Source organism: Schistocerca nitens, chromosome 9, assembly GCF_023898315.1.
Source record: "Schistocerca nitens isolate TAMUIC-IGC-003100 chromosome 9, iqSchNite1.1, whole genome shotgun sequence".
NCBI classification, from domain to species: domain Eukaryota; kingdom Metazoa; phylum Arthropoda; class Insecta; order Orthoptera; family Acrididae; genus Schistocerca; species Schistocerca nitens.
In genome coordinates, this window is record NC_064622.1 from 76107435 (window position 1) to 76125990 (window position 18556).

An 18556-nucleotide genomic window follows, 5' to 3' on the forward strand; every position below is an offset into this window, starting at 1 on the left:
AAATTTCACAGCTCTCAAGCGAAAGGCAAGGATCCCGAGTTCGAGTCTCGGTCTGGTGCACAGCTTTAACCGGCCAGGAAGTTTCATATCAGCGCACACTCTGCTGCAGAGTGAAAATTTCCTTATGGTTATTTTAATTAATGTCTTAGAAGTAATAATATGAGAAAAATATTTCCTGCCCTTTAGTTTTCCAACGGTTTTGGAGGGGAGGGATAAGACATGCAGAATTATTCGTAAGTATCTCCTAGGTTTTATCTCCTGGGTTTCAGAAGACGATTGTGAAAAAACCAGAAGACATACTGGAAGTAGACACACATTAGTGGACGGAGTACCTCTCCGAGTTCGTAATTCAAGCTATAGGGGCTCAATATGGGCTTCGTTTGTGACGTTGCAAGCATCGCTTCGTGAGGGCAAGTCGTGAAAAGATGTATGCGGGGAGACTCGATGGCAGACCGTTTTGCGGATAAGCTAAATCGGGTTGCAGGTGCGAACTAATACGAAGAGACAATATGGAGATCAGGATTAATAATGAAACTCGTGGACAGCGTAAGCTGCAGGTGCAATGTTAATTATAAGAGCTGTGCTAACCATTACTAACCTTCCCTGTTCCAGGGGGGTATTGATATACATCAACAATAAAGACAAGGTCGGAGGGACAGATGAAGACATAAGCTGAAGATTCAAAGATGTGATGCTATTGGTGTCCTTTTGGTAAATTATTAACGGTTTTCAAAAGTAGTCTTCTGATTTGTCCAAAAAGAAAATATACAGTCAGTATGTACTGCAGATCTTTACTGACGTCTGTCAAACATATAGGCGTAACGTGGATACGATAAAGTGTCTGACGGTTTATCTGCAATCGGTGGTGACGTGCGTGTTCCGAATTGCTAGTGAGAGGCTTAAATTAACGAAAGGATCAGGGAACTAACTGGAGGAATAGACGTAATTATGTCCGCAATGGACGTGGAATGTGAGTAGGTGGTACATGTAGCCAAACGAATGAATAATACAGATTTTACCGGTTGCGCCGATCTTTAAGCTCCAGTGACAACCCAACAATCCCGATAAAATAGCTCCACTTTTAGGAAATATATACAAACGCTATAACAAAAGACTGGAAGTTGTCCCATGTCTCACCAATATACAGGAATAGGAACGGAAGTTTTATAATGGATGATTCCAGGCAAGTTACAAATAGTTTATTTATCAGTGCTTTTTCCATACAACAAGCTTGTTTTGGCTACAGCGCCATTCTGAAGTAAACCTGTAGCTGTTACAGTTAGTGAGTAAACTTTCATTCATAAAAGTTTTACATAAAGGTCAGCTTACAGATGTACTTACGTCTAATTGGAACAGACGCCCATATTACATAAGTGAGTAAACTATCGACAGTCTTTGTTGCTAGACGGTTATAACTCACGTAATTTCTATTTGCGTAAATTTTTTTTCTGTGAGATAATTTTCACAGCTAGATTGACTGGTTATTCTCGTTGATGCTTTATGTTTACAGTGTAAGGTAATCTTTGCTAGTCAGTGACATTAGTTGTGTTTCTTTGAAATAATTTTGTTATGATTTGTATGTATGATTATCTGTTATTTTCATTTATTGTATGTTTTCATCCGTTCTCGTTTTCCAAAATTTATATATAATATCTGTCTGTTCATTGAGAATATAGTTTGGATGATTTTTTTGTGTGCGTATACATCTCTAACTCATCCAAACTGTTCACAGCGTGTCCTTTTGGTATTCTGTGTAGAATCTGCAATGTATTTTGATATTTTCTGCTTTGGGGCTTTGCATTATAGATGTAGGTAAAAGCTTAATTGGTTGCTGTCGTAATTTATAAAGTGTCCCTTAAATCTAATTTTGCATTCTCGTCCCTTGTGTCCGATATAGAATTAAGCGCAGTCGTTATACGAAATGTTGTGAATGCCCGTGTCAAATTTTGACGTATTCTATGCTGCGAGCCTGGGTGAAATGGAAATAAAAGTAATCAGCGGACTTATAGACTTCGATTTGTATATTGATTTTGAAATATATACGTTGTTTCACCATTGTGAAATATCGTGAAGATAACTAATGACACGTAACCGGGACGGATTCAGGATTTTTCCTTGTTTTTAAACATAAGCGGCTCTTCATTCATGCAAAGTAATGAGTGCTGTCGAAAGAGGATCTCAAATTGATCCCAGATTTCTAGATTTCCAAACAGTTTTTGACATCGTCCTTAACAAGTGGCTATGGAGAATCGTCTCAGTAGCACAACAAGATTCGTGATTTCCTCTTGAAAAAATCGAAGTTCGTAGAACTCAGTGGAGGTCAACTAGTGAAATCAAAGTTATCTCTAGGATTTAGCAAACAACCTGAGGCACCCCTTTGCAGACAGCATCGTTTACCCTCTAGTAAAATCAGTAGGAAAAAAATGGAAATGAAGTCCCTTGGTTCTTCACAGAGCGTAGGGGAACGATGTGGGAGACCCACACCGCCGTACCAGGCAACGTCCTAGTGGAGGTGGTTTGCCGTTCCCTTCCTCCTACCTTAAGGGGGATGGATTATGATGATGATAATGATGATGAAGACAACACTCAGTCATCTCGGGACAGCTGAAAATCCCTGACCCCGCCGGGAATCGAACACGGAAGCAAGAACGCTACCGGGAGACCACGAGCTGCGGACTCAAAACTGATTACAATACTATTTAGCAAGGTATCTGCATGTTGCGAAAGGTGTCAGTTGGCCGTAAACAAAAACAAAAAAAAAAAAAAAAAAAACAAAAAAAAAAGAGAGTGAGACACTCCACATGAGTATTAAGACAATCGGTTAAATGTCGATGACACGATACAATACAAAAAGTAAAGGATTGTCGATTCAATTCGGTACCTAGGGATTACAATAATACCTATGGATTACAATAACGAACACATTGCAACCAACATCTATAAAATTGTGTGAAGGAGGCAAACCAAATGCTGCTATTTATTGGCAGAACACATAGAACGAGCAACAAATCTACTAAAGAGACTGCTTAACTATTACTGTCCGCCCTCTTCTTTGTACGGGACTCTTACCAGGTGGTATTGACGGAGGACACCGAAAATCTCAAATGACAACCCATTTAGTATTGTTGCAAAGTAGGGGAGAGAAAGCCACGGATATAATACGCGAGTTGGCGTCCGACAATTGAAACAAAGGGCTCTGAAGTTCTGACGAGACTGTTTCACGAAATGTCAGTCTCCAACTTCCTTCCTCGAATGCACGGAAAGATGTAGATTATTATTTTCCCACTGTCAACAAACAGTCTCACAGTGGTTCTATGAACCCTCTGTCAAACACATCTCTTCGTAACGAAAAACGCCTTTATTTTCATGAATTGCAGAGTAGTGTTGTTCATGTAGATGTAGAATACAGAATTCGGCACTTTGCAAGAGTTCCATACCTGTGATGACAGGTATTTACGTGAATCGAGTACTGCAACATGTCCATCTAAGAAGGAGGGGAGGAGAGTATTGCTTATAAAGTTTGTATAAATCTTCATACAAGCTGTAACGTATGTCAGTACAGATACTTTTATATGCAAGTCCTTTTTTTTTCTCTGCATCGAACAGTCTTCCCACAAACACCTCACAAGCTTCATGAGCTCATGTTTTCTGCATTCTCGCACTGTAGCAATGAGCAATTACACCTATCATTATAGACTAACCGTTTAGCTTCCATGTGTCCACACTTCAACACGTGACCTGCTGCGCAGAGGAAAATAGACATTAATGACCTGGTCTCGCCACATGCACTTAAAGGTACTAACCAACATAAAAACATACGAATAGTCGGGAAATGACGTAAATACGGATCTATTGTCGTTCAGTGCACCATTCTCAATCACCAATACAAATATCAGCACTTACACCTGTTGCATCCTGTATATGGGTGTTACACTTAAAAAAAAAAAAATGGTTCAAATGGCTCTGAGCACTATGGGACTCAACTGCTGAGGTCATTAGTCCCCTAGAACTTAGAACTAGTTAAACCTAACTAACCTAAGGACATCACAAACATCCATGCCCGAGGCAGGATTCGAACCTGCGACCGTAGCGGTCTTGCGGTTCCAGACTGCAGCGCCTTTAACCGCACGGCCACTTCGGCCGGCTGTTACACTTTAATACCATAGTAGTCATCGATGTTTGTGGTTAACGTGTTAAAAGAGTGATCGCATCGTAATATACCTACAGGAAAAATCACAGCACGAAAAAATAAGTTGCGCTGACTAGTGAAATTTTGGGAATACATTTGCCTAGGTAAAGTTTTTAAGTGAATAACATTGCAAGATCAGAGGTTAATGTGAGTACGAGATAAGCCATTGCAAATGTGCAGTGCTGGTACGTTAATAACCGGTGCAACCACCAGTATGTTGAATATAAGCGTGCAAACGTGTGTGCACTGTTGCCGGATGTCACTTTGTGGGATGGAGTTCCATGCCTTTTGCACTTGGTCAGTCAATACAGGGACGGTTAATGCCGTTTCTGGATGACACTGGAGGTGCCGTCCGATGATGTGCCATATGTATTCTATTGGAGACAGATCCGGTGATCGAGCAGATCAAGGCAACACTCTGTAGTGCATGTTGGATTACAACAGCGCTTTGTGGGCGACCGTTTTCCTATTGGGAAGCACTCCCTAGAATGCTGTTCATGAATGGCAGCACAACAGGGCGAATCACCAGATGTACAAATCTGCAGGCGCTGGGATCACTGGCGCGATACGGAACCGCACCCCAGACCGTAACTCAAAGTGTAGGTCCAGGCAGACAAGTAGTTTGCAGGCCATGAGCTGGCCTCTTCCTAACCAACACACGGTCATCAATGTTACCGAGGAAGAAACTGCTTTCATCAGGAAACACAACAGAATGAACTCTGCCTTGACACCACTGTAGTCGCAAACGGCGGTGATTTGGTGTCAGTTATTATCATTATATCTCGTTCGATCTGCCAGATACATTTTACAAAGAACAGATAAGATTAATATAGATCACAATAAACGTTTGGAACTTACAATGTGGAAACAAATTATATCAGTTATTACATCATAATTATGTCAGGGAAACTACATTATTACGTTAAAAGGAACAAAAATCACATAAATTGAAGACAATTAATTACACAGTAACATTAAGATTATGGAGCCATTTCCTGGCATTGTCCGTTAACTTGTGGAGCGACATCAGAGAGCCGCCTCTGAAACCATGAATGTTACAAACCAGAAGATAGTCCATTGTTTGTACCTCGCCACAGTCACAACACGAATCGTCTGTATAGCCCCATTTGGTTGTTTGCTGTCTGCATCGTCCAATTCCCGTGCGAAACCTGTTTAGAGCTGACCAATGTTTCCTGTTGAGATTGAAGCCTTCAACCCTTTTGGTTGGGTCGTGGATAAGGTGATGGTTTTCCACGACGCCTCTTCTCAGACCCTGCCGTGCATTCTTCCATTCAGCATCGAGACCCTCTGCTCCCAGTGTTCTGCTCCAGACGATAGGTTTCCTGGACTCGAGTCTCGTGGGTCCTCCCATGTCGGCATGTATGGGTAGCCTTGGGTTTGCTTCAATTTTTTCTACTATGTCCTGGGTTGCTTTCTCTCTACGTATGGAAGCAGGAGCGATGTTGCCAGCACCGGAAGCCACTCAACGGGGGTTGGCCTGAGAGTGCGGGTGACGGTTCTCAGAGTGGCATTTAGTTGCACATCCACTTTTTTGGCGTGCGGGCTTCTGCTCCAGAGTCGGGCACAGTATTCTGCAGCGCTATACACCCGTGCCAGTGCAGCAGTTCGTAGAGTGGCAGCATCACAACCCCAAGTGGTGCCTGCCAGCCTGTTGAGCAGGTTACTTCTCGTCTTTAGCTTTTGGGCAGTATCAGTTAGGTGTTGTCTGAAAGTCATGCTGCGATCTAGCTTAATACCGAGATATTTTGGGAAATTCTCTTGGCTGACAGCTTTACCATTTATAACCAGGCGCAGTTCCCTTCTCGCTTCCTTGTTGTTTAGATGCATGACTGTGCGTACTGTTTTTGTCACATTGATTTTTAGACGCCATGTGTCATAGTATTTTTTCAGTGTAACTAGATCTTCATTTAGTGTTAATTCCAGGTTTTCAAACGAATTACTTTGCGCTGTAATAGCTAAATCATCTGCGTAGGCAAATTTATGTGAGTGCAGATCAGGCAAATCTGCTATATAAATGTTGAAGAGTCAGGGAGCTAAGACTGATCCTTGCGGAAGACCATTTTTTAGGGTATGGCACTTGCTGGTTTCACCATTTAATTTATGTAAAATGGTAAATAGTGTCAGTGGAATGCACGCTACAGGGCATGTGGTTCGGAACTGTTCTTCAAGTAACCGATTTGTAACAGTTCGTTGCTGCTCAAACTGCTGCTGCAGATTGAAACGACGCGCCAGAGCTATACGCCGAGCATGTGTCTTCCATCTCACAAGGGAACCTCCCCATCGCACCCCCCTCAGATTTAGTTATAAGTTGGCACAGTGGATAGGCCTTGAAAAACAGATCAATCGAGAAAAATGGAAGAAGTTGTGTGGAACCGTGAAAAAAATTAGTAAAATATACAAACTGAGTAGTCCATGCGCAAGATATGCAACATCAAGGACAACACGAGCTGAGGAGCGCCGTGGTCCCGTGGTTAGCGTGAGTAGCTACTGAACGAGATGTCCTTGGTTCAAGTCTTCCCTCAACTGAAAATTTTACCTTCTTTATTTTCGCAAAGTTATGATCTGTCCGTTCGTTCATTGACGTCTCTGTTCACTGCAATAAGTTTAGTGTCTGTGTTTTGCGATCGCACCGCAAAACCGTGCAATTAGTAGACGAAAGGACGTGCCTCTCCAGTGGGAACCGAAAAAATTTGATCGCAAGGTCATAGGTCAACCGATTCTTCCACGGGAAAACACGTCTGATTTTTTCTATACGACACTGGTGACGGCATGTGCGTTACATGACAGGAATATGTTGTCGACCCACCTAACTTGTACACTTGGCGAATGGCTAAAAAGATTCTTCTACCTTGCCCGATTTAGGTTTTCTTGTGGATGTGATAATCACTCCCAAAAAAGTGATGAAAACATAAGAGTTTTGTCACATAAACAAAAAATAAAAAATTAAAGTTTTCACTTGAGGGAAGACTTGAACCAAGGACCTCTCCTTACACAGCTGCTCACGCTAACCACTGGAGCATTGCGCTCCTCAGCTCACTTTGTCCGTGATGTTGCCTATCTTGCACATGGACTACCCAGTTTGTATATTTTGCTTATTTTTTCATAGTTCAAAAATGGCTCTGAGCACTATGGGACTCAACTGCTGTGGTCATAAATCTCCTAGAACTACTTAAACCTAACTAACCTAAGGACAGCACACAACACCCAGCCATCACGAGGCAGAGAAAATCCCTGACCCCGCCGGGAATCGAACCCGGGAACCCGGGCGTGGGAAGCGAGAACGCTACCGCACGACCACGAGATGCGGCCTTTCATAGTTCCACATAACTTCTTCCTGTTTTCTCGATTGATCTGTGTTCAGTTTTTCAAGGCCTATCCACTGTGCCAACGTATAGCTAAATCTGAGGGGGGTGCGATGGGGAGGTTCCCTTGTCAGTAGTGCCAAGTGGTTGTCCGGGGTCGGGTCTTCATGCGACCGTACGTTCTCGTGACCGCCGCTGCCAGCAGTCATGTACGGTGGCTACATTCCAGTCAAGTCTTTCTGCAATGTCACAGGAACAAACCTACCAACTTTCGTTTATGTTGCACAATTCTTTCTAGACGCAGTGATTTTTTCGTCGATGTTTCTGTCCCTGAGAGGAAATTAAGAATCTCAGTTGATGTTGTATTATATGTTTCTTGTCGCCACAAACTCCTACATAACTGAGTGCTAAAAACGGAAAGGACATAGCATTACGACACGTTGGCACCTGCAGCACTTTGAAAATGGCCTTTAAGATCGAAACTGGCCAGTCGTGCGAAATTACGCAAATACGTTTAAACAACAGCCGAAGGGAATGCATATTACGGCAAGAAAAAGGAATAAAAGTGAGATAGTGTTAATACTTTCATCCTTCTTTACCTCCTCTGCATTACTGCAGATGACGTGTCACTGAGCACATTTGTACTGTGCATGCAGTACACGTGAGGTGCCTAGTTGTTTCCACTGCCCTGTGTGGAATACATAAGTTCTTGTACACTTCACTAACCTGCTGTCTTCATGATGATGATGTCCCCAGCGCAGAAAACAGCACGCAGGTCGTGGATTCTTTTTCTTGAGGCTGAAATTAACTTCGCAAGGAACTGCTGCTACGAATAAATTATAACTCATTTGTGATGCCACTCGCGTTTTTAATTGATATAGACACGAGGAACTACTCTTGATCACAACGTATTGAACATATCTTTCCACAGTCATTATATCTGGCTAAAATAACATGAAATATATCCTGCCACAGACAACACGTCTGTCTACTGGAACAGTCAGAACTGGAGAGTAAAATTACATAATCAAATACTACTATTACAGACAACATGTCTGTACCTACCGACGGTCGGAACTGTAGTAAATAAAACTGCATGAAACAAATACTGCTATCACAGACAACATGTCTGTCTACTGGAACGGTCAGAACAGTACAGCCGGACTGCCCGAGACACTTTGCGCGCCAAGCCACCAAGGCGTGACCCGAACGCCACTGAAGTGCATCGGCAGTAATATCGTCTGTCCTTAGTTTTAGTAATACTTTGATTTTAATAATTTTGAAATGACTGATTGATAGCTGGCTGTTGAGAGGTGTTTATTTAAAAAAATTAAATAATTTGAATGACAGGTTTAATTAATAATAGCAACTAAAGTTTAACGGTTTGGCGCCCTACCGCCGAACACAGCAGCCAATCACAGAGCAACAGCATCATGCAGGCGGTCTTTCTCACGGGAATGGTACCGAATCTAGCATCTGTCATCGGTACCTCATCCCACATTGCGTCATCTCTATGCTTCTTGCATCTCCACTGCCCTGGGAATAGCTTCCTGGAGCCTAATATGATGGCTGAATAAGCCAGAAATATTACAATATCATTCTCCTTCACCGAATATACGTCTGTGTTACCTGAGGAAAATAAACATCCAGGACAGAAGGGTGACGATCCACAGTCGCAAAAATTGAACATGATTACAAAATTATCCGCGCGGAATGGAAATTAGCGCCTTCGGCTTTGCCTTTCATGAAACATGCGCTCATAAGAACACGTCTGAGCGGCTGGCGCCTCAAGGACAAATCGAGGCGTGTAATTGTGGGAAATATGGTAACGAGTATCGGGGCCTCGGACGGAGCTGTCGGGCGATTGTTTGCTAATGCGACTTCCGCTTCCCAGCCGGCCGGAGTGTGTCTGGACTCGCTGCGAGATGAGGGAAGCCGAGCTGAGCGCCATCTGCGCGTCGCCCCCCACACCAGACTACGTGCCGACGCGCGCCTGCGCAGTAGCGGGCGTGCCAAGGTGACGACTCGTCAAATCGTTCCGTGCCAGCAACTTTCGCAGAAGAATCGTACGCTAACATTTACGTAATTGGATTATTTATTTTGCATGAATGATATTTCCGGCATCTATCTGTACAAAGTTCTGCATTTCATAGTTCAAATGGCTCTGAGCACTATGCGACTTAACTTCTGAGGTCATCAGTCGCCTAGAAATTAGAACTAATTAAACCTTACTAACCTAAGGACTTCACACACATCCATGCCCGAGGCAGGATTCGAATCTGCGACCGTAGCGGTCGCTCGGTTCCAGACTGTAGCGCCTAGAACCGCACGGCCACTCAGGCCGGCTGTTCATTTTATATTATTATCATGATTTCGGTCTTAAGCCATTGTCAATTACAAGAAAGATGCAAACAATTAGACTTTGTTAAGTGGAGTCTAATTACATCAAAAATTGTTGTATTTGTTAATGGTTTAAGACCGAAATGATGATACTAATACACAGTAAAGAAAATTTGTTCAGTGAGACGACGGAAGTATCATTCGAAGATTATTGAATAGCTCAAAAATATGAAAAGATTATTTTTATTCATTTACTTATCAGATTCTGTGACCAAGTGCCCCAAATCTATTTTGTCAACGAGTCAGTAAAAATGTTCAGTATATTCATTAGTAAATTTGCTGACGAAAGAATTAAAGGCTTAATAAAAGACGGTAAAACATTCAGAGAGATTATACGAATAAACAACATATTACAGAGAATATTTCTAAAGTTACTGCACTATTGTTGAGGGCGCATATCCAAGGAGGAAGTAAGAAAGTAAAAGAAATTTTTTTAATATATAAATGGAATTACTAAAGATATTTTTTTCCGTTCATCCGACACGAGATTGCTCACAAAAACATCAGGGTTGTCCATGCTGGATACTGTTGGAAACGAAAACATTCTGTGCTAATTTTGTATTTTCCATAAATGACTCACTTACGTACTGAGAGAACTAACAGAATGAGATGCCTCAAGCAAATGCTGCAATGTATGCGCCGCCCAGTGTGGCCGAGCGGTTATAGGCGCTTCAGTATGGAACCGCACGATCGCTACGGTCGCAGGGTCGAATCCTGCATCGGGCATGGATGTGTGTGATGTCCTTAGATTAGTTAGATTTATGTAGTTCTAAGTTCTAGGGGACTGATGACCACTCCACTCCGTCCTCAGGCCACAAGTGGCCCATCGGGACCATCCGACCGCCGTATCATCCTTAGTTGAGGATACGGTTAGGAGGGGCGTGTGGGCAGCACACTGCTCTCCCGGTCGTTATGATGGTTTTCTACGACCGGAGCCGCTACTATTCGGTCTAGTAGCTCCTCATTTGGCATCACGAGGCTGAGTGCACCCCGGAAAATGGCAACAGCGCCTGGCGGCTGGATGGTTACCCATCCAATTGCCGGCCACGCCCGACAGCGCTTAACTTCGGTGGTCTCACGGGAACCGCCGTATCCACTGTGGCAAGGCCGTTGCACAGGGGACTGATGACCTCAGATGTTAAGTCCCATAGTGCTCAGAGCCATTTGAAGCACTTTTGAAATGTACGCCTATTGAGAAGATACATTTGATAGTGCGATCATAACTGGCACGCTACATGATGCAAAAACAGGCATTTTGGTTTAGCCCAGGAAGTTCAAATGGCTCAGAGCACTATGGGACTTAACATCTCAGGTCATCAATCCCCTAGAAATTAGAACTACTCAAACCTAACTAACCTAAGGACATCACGTGCATTCATGCCCGAGGCATGATTCGAACCTGCGACCGTAGCAGTCGCGCAGCTCCGGACTGAAGCGCCTAGAACCGCTCGGCTGCATCGGCCGGCAGCCCAGGAAGGTTAAAGAAGAAGGATAAAAATTCACAAGAGCCGTGAACCGCAAGTCTCTAGAGGAACGGAAGGTTTCAAATGATTGGAAAAGAGCACAGGTAGTCCCAGTCTTCAAGAAGGGTCGTCGAGTATGTGCGCAAAACTATAGGCCTATATCTCTGACATCGATCTGTTGTAGAATTTTAGAACATGCTTTTTGCTCACGTATCATGCCATTTCTGGAAACCCAGAATTTACTCTGTAGGAATCAAATGGATTCCGGAAACAGCAATCGTGTGAGACCCAACTCGCTTTATTTGTTCATTAGACCCAGAAAATACGAGTATTAGATACAGGCTCCCAGGTAGATGCCATTTTCCTTGACTTCCGGAAGGCGTTCGATACAGTTCCGCACTGTCGCCTGATAAACAAAGTAAGAGCCTACGGAATACCAGACCAGCTGTGTGGCTGGATTGAAGAGTTTTTAGCAGACAGAACACAGCATGTTGTTATTAATGCAGAGACGTCTACAGACGTTAAAGTAATCTCTGGCGTGCCACAGGGCAGTGTTATGGGACCATTTCTTTTCACAATATATATAAATGACCTAGTAGATAGTGTCGGAAATTCCATGCGGCTTTTCGCGGATGATGCTGTAGCATACAGAGAAATTGCAGCATTAGAAAATTGCAGCGAAATGCAGGAAGATGTGCAGCGGATAGGCTCTTGGTGCAGGGAGTGGCAACTGACACTTAACATAGACAAATGTACTGTATTGCGAATACATAGAAAGAAGGATACTTTATTGTATGATTATATGATAGAGGAACAAACTCTGGTAGCAGTTACCGCTGTAAAATATCGGGGAGTATGCGTGCGGTACGATTTGAAGTGGGATGATCATATAAAATTAATTGTTGGTAAGGCGTGTGCCAGGTTGAGATTCATTGGGAGAGTCCTTAGAAAAAGTAGTCTATCAACAAAGGAGGTGGCTCACAAAACACTCGTTCGACATGAGTATTGCTCATCAGTGTGGGATCCGTACCAGGTCGGGTTGAAAGGTCCCCTTTGAACAATTATACAGGACTGTGCTTAAACAGACACACAATATTTTTAGCCCAGCGCATTATGACTTTCAAAAATCCGTACAAAAGAATGGCCCTGACTAACATTTACCTATACGTTTCACAAATCACTTACCTCACAAAAATCTTCGTTACTCGAACTACTGCAATACAGCGAGCGCCACTACTGCCAGCTAAATAAAAGATTCAAACTTCTGAAGGCACTAACTACTGATAGGCACAGTTAGCAAAAGAAAGATTTTGATAGAGGACTAACAATGTATTTACCTCAATATTGTTCAAAAGTCATATTATATATATCAGTTCATGACATCCAGTCTTACAAATGTACTGTCTCTGATGGACACACGTCCAGATCATCCGCTCTAAAAAATCCGCCATCTCACTTCCCCACATCCACCACTGCTGGCGGCTCACCTCCAACTGCGCAACGCTACGCGCTGTTAACATCCAGCTGCCCAACACTACAATGGCAGACAACAATGCAAACTAGCCACAGACTGCACACAGCACAGCCAGTGATTTTCATACAGAGCGCTACGTGGCGTTACCAATAAGAAAACCTAAACAGCCTACTTACAGGGTTGACAGAGGAGATAGAGAAGATCCAAAGAAGAGCGGCGCGTTTCGTCACAGGGTTATTTGGTAAGCGTTACCGAGATGTTTAGCAAACTCAAGTGGCAGACTCTGCAAGAGAGGTGCTCTGCATCGCGGTGTAGCTTGCTGTCCAGGTTTCGAGAGGGTGCGTTTCTGGATGAGGTATCGAATATATTGCTTCCCCCTACTTATACCTCCCGAGGAGATCACGAATGTAAAATTAGACACATTCGAGCGCGCACGGAGGCTTTCCGGCAGTCGTTCTTCCCGTGAGCCATACGCGGAACAGGAAAGGGAGGTAATGACAGTGGTACGTAAAGTGCCCTCCGCCACACACCGTTGCGTGGTTTGCGGAGTATAAATGTAGATGTAGATGAAATAGCCTAGTTTCCTCTGAAATGTAATTTGTTTGTCTGTACCTGCACATCACATCTACCAATTCTGGATAATTCCTTCTTGGTGCTTTGTTTTCTTTGTCTTAGGCTGTATAATGAAGGCGACTGTACATGATGGTTGAACAAGAACGAACAAATAACGAAAATATTCATTTGCAAGTGACATTTTCAGCGATGTGTTTGCAGTATCTCTTCTAGTGATACTCTTTAGAAATTCGTCGAAGAATCATTTTGTCCGCAGTTTCGTAATAATAAGCGACGGAGCTACACAGCGATAAAGTAATTTTGAAGCGGAAAGGTAACATCTGGACGAGGCAGGTAACTAATTACTAAACGACCGTCGACTGACGTCTAATTAAATTAATTTGAGTAAACATTAGTTAATTGGTGCTCATATGTCCGTAACTGGCCGTTCCGCGCTAAACGAGACAAAACAGCCGCTTGTTGTTCTTGCTTTTAGTAAATGCACTGCCGTCACGTTGCGTAGCGGGGCGCCCCTGCGCGAATTTTTATGTTTCGCGTTCACCAAATTGCCCGCTTGTGGGTGATGGCTGCAGCACATACTCGTTTACTTCACATTTGACATTCGGAACTCACGTCCGCTTTAAATAGCCAGCATCTGTAAACAGAGAGATTACTGAAAGCTTTCAGCACTCGTGGTGAGCGACGATTCACGTAATTTTTCACTCTGAGACTACATTTTTGTGATGGTGAACAGAAATAAAGGTTGAAAGATACAGGGGCATCAGCATAATTTCTCTCCGAAAGCTCGTAGAAACGGGAAACTTGCTTTAATGATCTCAGTAGCTCTGGTGGATCCGCAAGTTGATTATTGCTTCTGCTTGTGAGGTGCTTTGTCCGTATAACGCCGCTCGTGTTAGCCTTTTCGGTCGCAGTTTGTAAGGTCTGTGAGCGTGAAGTTCGGGCAGCATGACAATAACGAGCAAATTAAATGATTCGTTCGCAGGATTTAGCTGGCAGAAACAAGGCGTACACGCTTCAAAAGGGGTTTTTTACTGTGAAAACATATTGCAGGACAGACTGTTGGAGTACAAATGAGAGGGCATTCCGGAGAGAATTCAGTGTGCTCGATGTTCCAACAAAGGCAACAATTTTGTCGATGTACGGAATCTGGAGACAACTGGCGTACTAAACACTGATGGTGGTGAGTATAGACATCTCTGAGCGCTAGCGTTATCGGTGGTGGTGGTGGTGGTGGTTAGTGTTTAACGTCCCGTCGACAACGAGGTCATTAGAGACGGAGCGCAAGCTCGGGTTAGGGAAGGATTGGGAAGGAAATCGGCCGTGCCCTTTCACAGGAACCATCCCGGCATTTGCCTGAAACGATTTAGGGAAATCACGGAAAACCTAAATCAGGATGGCCGGAGACGGGATTGAACCGTCGTCCTCCCGAATGCGAGTCCAGTGTGCTAACCACTGCGCCACCTCGCTCGGTGTAGCGTTATCGATCATGTTCGAAGACGCTTGGAGAACTTCCCAAGGAAATAGTTACTTGTCAGAGATCTGCGAAGAAATCGGCGTTGCGGCCGTAAGGAGTGCATATGATGTATCTTTGATAAGACCGTAGACACTACAGTCTGTACGGACATCTTCAATACACTGAATTTTCTCATTTTGAGAATGTTGAAGGGCGATGTGTTTTAATTGTTAGAAACCATTCAAAAGCACGTGGTCGTGCGGTAGCGTTCTCGCTTCCCGCGCCCGGGTTCCCGGGTTCGATTCCCGGCGGGGTCAGGGATTTTCTCTGCATCGTGATGACTGGGTGTTGTGTGCTGTCCTTAGGTTAGTTAGGTTTAAGTAGTTCTACGTTCTAGGGGACTGTTGACCATAGATGTTAAGTCCCATAGTGCTCAGAGCCATTTTTAGCCGGCCGGTGTGGCCGTGCGGTTCTAGGCGCTTCAGTCTGGAACCGCGTGACCGCTACGGTCGCAGGTTCGAATCCTGCCTCGGGCATGGATGTGTGTGATGTCCTTAGGTTAGTTAGGTTTAAGTAGTTCTAAGTTCTAGGGGACTGATGACCACAGCTGTTAAGTCCCATAGTGCTCAGAGCCATGAACAACCGGTTTCAACAGCCTTTACTGTCATCTTCAGGTCTTAAACACATTTTTTTGTAAAACATTCATCTTACGCCGAGCGTCACGCACAAGATATCAAGTGAATAAACTCAGTACATTATAAAAGCTTCACATCGCTAAAATATTTAAAAACATAAAGCACCTTGTGCAAAAGGCCATGTCCTCGTACATATTGCTCACAGATGCTTGTCACATCATACAAACACGGTACACGAAAGCACAAGTGTTTGCATATGCTGGACATATACTAAACAGTGCGAATCCGTATTAAATGGCGTGTAAGGCAGAAATTGTGCGAATCCACTTTAAATGCCGTATAAGGTACAACTCTCCAAGGAAATACACTCCTGGAAATTGAAATAAGAACACCGTGAATTCATTGTCCCAGGAAGGGGAAACTTTATTGACACATTCCTGGAGTCAGATACATCACATGATCACACTGACAGAACACAGGCACATAGACACAGGCAACAGAGCATGCACAATGTCGGCACTAGTACAGTGTATATCCACCTTTCGCAGCAATGCAGGCTGCTATTCTCCCATGGAGACGATCGTAGAGATGCTGGATGTAGTCCTGTGGAACGGCTTGCCATGCCATTTCCACCTGGCGCCTCAGTTGGACCAGCGTTCGTGCCGGACGTGCAGACCGCGTGAGACGACGCTTCATCCAGTCCCAAACATGCTCAATGGGGGACAGATCCGGAGATCTTGCTGGCCAGGGTAGTTGACTTACACCTTCTAGAGCACGTTGGGTGGCACGGGATACATGCGGACGTGCATTGTCCTGTTGGAACAGCAAGTTCCCTTGCCGGTCTAGGAATGGTAGAACGATGGGTTCGATGACGGTTTGGATGTACCGTGCACTATTCAGTGTCCCCTCGACGATCACCAGTGGTGTACGGCCAGTGTAGGAGATCGCTCCCCACACCATGATGCCGGGTGTTGGCCGTGTGTGCCTCGGTCGTATGCAGTCCTGATTGTGGCGCTCACCTGCACGGCGCCAAACACGCATACGACCATCATTGGCACCAAGGCAGAAGCGACTCTCATCGCTGAAGACGACACGTCTCCATTCGTCCCTCCATTCACGCCTGTCGCGACACCACTGGAGGCGGGCTGCACGATGTTGGGGCGTGAGCGGAAGACGGCCTAACGGTGTGCGGGACCGTAGCCCAGTTTCATGGAGACGGTTGCGAATGGTCCTCGCCGATACCCCAGGAGCAACAGTGTCCCTAATTTGCTGGGAAGTGGCGGTGCGGTCCCCTACGGCACTGCGTAGGATCCTACGGTCTTGGCGTGCATCCGTGCGTCGCTGCGGTCCGGTCCCAGGTCGACGGGCACGTGCACCTTCCGCCGACCACTGGCGACAACATCGATGTACTGTGGAGACCTCACGCCCCACGTGTTGAGCAATTCGGCGGTACGTCCAACCGGCCTCCCGCATGCCTACTATAAGCCCTCGCTCAAAGTCCGTCAACTGCACATTCGGTTCACGTCCACGCTGTCGCGGCATGCTACCAGTGTTAAAGACTGCGATGGAGCTCCGTATGCCACGGCAAACTGGCTGACACTGACGGCGGCGGTGCACAATTGCTGCGCAGCTAGCGCCATTCGACGGCCAACACCGCGGTTCCTGGTGTGTCCGCTGTGCCGTGCGTGTGATCATTGCTTGTACAGCCCTCTCGCAGTGTCCGGAGCAAGTATGGTGGGTTTGACACACCGGTGTCAATGTGTTCTTTTTTCCATTTCCAGGAGTGTAGTTGTAAACATTGCAAGAAATAGATCAAGAGAAAAGAATGCGTGACTGTCGATCGTTTCAGGGATTTCTTATTCAACTTCCAGACATTCTCTCCGTAACTTGGTTTACAAATGAGCAATATGTATACGGAGATGGCCTTTTGGACAAGGTGCTTTATGTTTTTAAATATTTTAGCGATGACAAACTTTTATAAAGTGCCAAGTTTTATCCATTTGATATCTTGTGCGTGAGGTTCTGCGTAAAACGAACATGTTTTACAGCAAGACCTGAAGACGGCAGCCTTGACAGTTGAAACCAGTTGTCGTAAATGAAGAAATATTTTGTGCGATCTTGGCTTCTGAATGGCTTTTGACAATCTTCAATTCATTTGTGAAACAACTGAATCACGTCGAACTTACAGAAGGTTATTTCCTACAAAACTGAGCAACATGTCACATGTCTGACGTTTCCATGCAACTTGTAACCAGTTTCTTTGGTGATCGAATAATCTCGAAAAACTGTGGCGCCGCAAGTCACCTGACTTTACGCCCCTCCCCGGATTTTTTCATGTGGGGGTATCTTAAAAGACGAGTGTACAGGAATAGACTACTGTCAACAGACGAACTGCGCGAGGCCATTAGACACGAAATAAGCAACATCAGTGAGGAGACACTTCACAGAACGTCGCGGGATAAGGTGCTGCAAGCACAGTTGTACATCGATGCTGGTGGTGGGCGCTTCCCAACTTTGGTGAGGGGACTTCGTCTGTATGTATGTAACCGCCCGGTTGAGTATTATCATCTCCCAAAATTGCAAATGTGTCCCATTATTGGTTCAAATGTTATGAATCCTTTAAGTAGTTCAGATTTATATATAACCTACTATATGCACATCATTATGACTAACATGTCACATCTCGAGAACAGTAAAAACTTTAAATAAAGCATCAGACCTCAAGAACAGTAAATGTCGTGAAATCGGGGATTAAATTGCTAGAGGAACTCCGGAAGTGGACAGGCCTAAACAATAGAGACTCTGACGTCATCGTGAACTGCGACGCCTCAAAATAGACCGACCGAGCAACTCAAGATTACCTACCTCTAAAACACACATAAAAGACGACTTAAAAACAAGAGAGAAGATACGTATAGTCATGCAGTGGCAATATGTCAATTCGAGCTCCCCTACTGGTTAAGTAGAGGAACCAATCTCTCCCAATGATAATTCAAGAAAAGGGAAAGAGTATGTATGCTGAAGAATAGTCACAAACAGAACGCTT

At 44.5% G+C, this 18556-nt stretch overlaps 1 protein-coding gene across 1 annotated transcript in view; it reads left to right on the plus strand.

Moving 5' to 3' along the window:
• LOC126204015 (translation initiation factor IF-2-like) overlaps positions 1 to 18556 on the plus strand; it is a 129952-nt gene that overhangs the window by 94852 nt on the left and 16544 nt on the right. The window lies entirely within an intron of this gene.